Raw genomic sequence first — 4558 nt, forward strand, 5'->3', positions numbered from 1 at the left:
TAGGAGATAAGAATCTTCTCACATTTTCTTTTTTATAGTATCTCTTCTAAGGTTTATTGGCGAATCAGCGCGCCATTTCTACGCGAGCCGAGTAATGCCGCATCTACCTTCTGCCTCGTATTTCGATCTCCCGCTACGGTGGTCGACGGCAACGCGTCGCAGAGCCTCGGAGTGCTTTTATTTTACGTAACGGATTTTCCGATAAAGTATCGCTTCGACGTTCACCATTCGGCTCCGAGTAAAATGTTATCCAGCTAGTAAATGCGCCTCCTGAGACGTGTCCTCGCTCCATTCTTACGTATCTACAATGCAATATACATGCGGAAATATGCATACATATCCTATCATCAGATATTAAGGAATAGAATCTGAAAATCTGTCTAAAATCTGAAAGTTGAATATTCTAGAAGTTTGATGTTCGATAACGAAGAATCATTCGTACGATCATTCGTTATAATAATAATGAATGCATTCCCTTACAGAAATTTAATACTGGCCAATTTGTTAATGAAAAATTACTCATAATTAATTACTCATTTACAATAATTAATTACTCATTTGGAGTATTAAAAGTATTGAACAATGCTGTTAATATTTAAAATAAGTAATTAATTACTGCCTTTCGATATATTGACTAGTATTAGATTTCTGTAAGGGTCATTAATACAAACTTAATTTATACTATTTTGTGCGTTTTATTTTCATTTAATGGAAATTTAAATGAAGTTTATAAACAATATTGCAATTATTACAATAAATTATTACAATAAATAAGAAAATAAAAATGATTTTAGATTTGTCTTTAGATAATATCATTATTCATCTACCTAAAAAAATATATATATATATATTAAAAATAATTAAAATTTATGATCTTTTTTTTAAATGTCCGTTATATATGCGATATATATGCGGAATATTAATTAGGAATTGTTTAGAATCTAAAAATAAAATATTTTAGAAGTGGTTTTGTTCGATATTCGATAGCGAATGATTATAAATCATTATTAGCAAATATAAATAATTTATATGATTATTAGCAAATAATTTATGCGATTTTATATTTCATAAAATTTTCAACGAAAAGTTAAATAGAATATAGATGAAATTTGCAGCAGAATTAATCGATACAAATTTATTGTAATGAATAAGAGATTAACAATTTTATATACGTATAACATATCTTTATTTATCTACCTTAAAATGTCAAACTTAATTAAAATTATCATGGTTTTTATTATTAATTTTTTATTCAAAACGTTGATCTATAATATCATGAATAAAAAAGAACTTTATATAAAAAAAACGTTATATAAAAAAAATAAAATATATATGATTTTTATTGACAGCCTCAGCTTTATTTCCAACCTTTGATTTATTTTAGTGCTGGTATTGCTAAAAAGGATTGCAGTAAATTTCTGCCACTTGCTGTCGTATGAAAGAAGCTTCATTTTAAATGGCTCGATAGCTTCAATAAGTTGTAAATGCTTTCAATTAAATTCTCCAACTTATTAGCGGAAGTTTGTTTTGCTAGAGATGAGAAACAAATTATAAACGAGCCTTTTTATTAAAAATTGCGAAACAATTCGCAATTTTATGTAGTTTAATGTAGCTTCTTTCCGAGCAATTTAATTTAAGAACTGACGCACAGCGAAAATATATATATATATATATATATATATAGGTAGAACCATGTCTATAAAATTTAGATCTAGAGATTTGTGATCTTCGAACTTCTCAATTAAGCTCTTCCCTTCTCTTTCCAACGTAATAAATATAACTCTTTCTGCATACCTTTGACCAGATTCACAAACATCGACGAGATACTATTAATAGTATCTTATAAATTAAAATATTATGTTAATTATCTTTTTAAAATGTCATGTTTGTTAAGAAGATGGCAGTTTTATCAGAGAGCTCTGTAATATACTGGATCGCATCAAGGAGTGGGGGAATATCCCAATTTCTAAACAACTGACACTCTCTGATGCAAAATGATGAACTTTGATTGGACTGTTTTCTTTGTCAGAGACTTGTTGATTGGCTAATACTGTTTGCAGGAAAAAGTCAGAAAGATAAGTATTTGTTTGCCTTACTTTTCTCTATAAGATCATAATTTTCTAGTTAGTTTAATGTAAGCAAGATGTGCTGTAGTATATTATAGAGCTCAGTTTCACAAGAATTTCACAAGAACGTACATGTTAACGATAGTCGTTAACGATTATCTTTTATTTCAATGATTTAAAAAATTGCATCACAAAAGCGTTGTTTAAATTATCCACATATTTTCATTTTTTAAAATTGTAACGCCATTAGCGCTTTGGCACGAAAGATTTTAATTTCAAAAGCCCATAAATAAACGCACTATGTTATGCAGGTATTAGTACAATGTTGTTGATAAATTATTTATAATGCATGTATATATTATAATTACCGTTCTGCATCTCGTTAGGTATTTATTTTTATTTTGGTCAATGACGGTCAACGAAGAGGCAAAACTTCTCTCGTAAAATCACCAAGTTTTATTAAAAGTTTCGCTTTTCTTTCTAATTTCTTCATGGCAAGGTTTAACTTTCTTTTATCGCAGTTGGAATTGCTGCAAATTTAGCTTGAATAAATTACGCCGTATTCAGTGACTTAAAGTACACAGCCCGGTAAATTTTATTTCATTAATCAGAGAAAGATTTACAAGTTTGGAACGTAAATTCGAATTTTCTTGAGATACCATCGGAGGAGACATTACATGACAACAAATTTTGAATTTAAATAAATGAAAAAAGCGTATTCGCAAGCGTTCTCGAATCTATTCAAACTCTATCCAAACAATCTGCTTTACTAATTTCTGGTACAATGAAAAAAGTATTTAGTAATCAAAACGAGTAATTTGACTATTCCACTTAATCCAGCTTTCGAAAGCAATTTGAAAACGTAATTGAATCCATTTCCTTTTGCAGATGATAACTCGCTTTGCGAAAGTATTTTCACCTCCGCTCGATTTTACGACGAATTCGAGATGAAAGTTGACCCGATTCACGTGCTTCAGCTTAGTAGCCAGTGCAGTGGTGTACCACTGACGAACCAAGAGGAAGTTTTGCGATTCGCGAGGGTCTGTGGCGATTCCGAAACGATTTCCGACCTCGATCCTACCCGATTCAATCTAACTTGAATACGAAATCGGATGCGTTTCTCAGATTCTTGTGGAAAGTGGGAGAAGCAAATCATAAATCGAATACTTCGTTATTTAAATGTGAGGGATGCACCCGCATTCTCAACGTATGTCGCTAACGGAAATTGTTTCTTTTCTGTGCGTTGACGTGTTTCATGACGACTTGTTTCGCAGAGAAACAATTGATATGCAGAGAATTGGATATATGTATATTTAAATTACATTCTACTTCGAATCACAAAAAAGACCCTTCTGGCTAAGCTTTATGATTAAAAGTTTAGATTTGTCTCTCGTTTACTTTACAATTAGCCTACATTTCACAATGCACATATACATGTGGTGGATGCCACAGATTCTACAAGTTTTATTTTATAAACGTACAACCCATATAACACATATAACACATCCAGCAATATTACAATACATTTCAGCAATATTACAATAACACTGCAACGTTTTAGGATAGAAGTGAATCGGATTAATATAAGATTTGAAATAGTTAGTTGACAATTGTTAGTTTTTTAAACAAGCTGTTTTATCTTGCAACTACTTCCGCACGTTTTTTTCTGTACCGGAAATAATAAATAACAGCTCTATATTGCGTCTGTTTCAACAGTGTCAGAATAGATCGTGAGCGCAGGGAAATATTTTATCTTTCATTTAAAATTGCGATCTCATGAAGCTTACGAATTTTGTAATAAAAAAAATATTAAAACTTCTGTAAATTATAATTTTTATGTATACTTTGCAATCCAGTAAAGTAGCGATGATCCGCTTTGCTTCTCAATTTCAGAGTGCGAATTGGATAATTTTCTCTTCTCAATTTTTTGTTGCGTAATAAAAATACCATGCTTATTACATTATTATGTAAAACCTAAGCTAATGTGTGTTATAAAAATGAATTTATAATAAAACTTATATATAAAGATGAATTTATAATACAACCTATAATAAAATCCTAATAATAAAGTTTATTTCTTGATTAATTTTTTATTAATTAAAGAAAAATCAGTCCGATTTGTCTCGATGTATTCTATTGCAATAATATTGCAACATTGCAGCAATGCTGCTACAAGATTTTGTGCAGTATAAAAATAAACTTTATGAATATTTAACTTATCTACAATTTTGACAAAAGAAGAAAAATTATTTATTGTGTAATATTATAGATATAATAGGTATTATAGGTATAATAGATTATGCATTTTGCAATCTTAGCTCCGTTAGAAAGAATTAAATCATATCATAAATAGTTTTAACTTGATACGAGAGAGAGGGGGGGAGGAAAGGGAGAAGGAGGGGAAGAGAGGGGGAGAGAGAGGAGGAGGGGGGAGAGAGAGAGAGAGAGAGAGAGAGAGAGAGAGAGAGAGAGAGAGAGAGAGAGAGAGAGTA

This window comes from Atta cephalotes (genome assembly GCF_000143395.1).
Source record: "Atta cephalotes unplaced genomic scaffold scaffold00053, whole genome shotgun sequence".
Classification (NCBI taxonomy): Eukaryota; Metazoa; Arthropoda; class Insecta; order Hymenoptera; family Formicidae; genus Atta; species Atta cephalotes.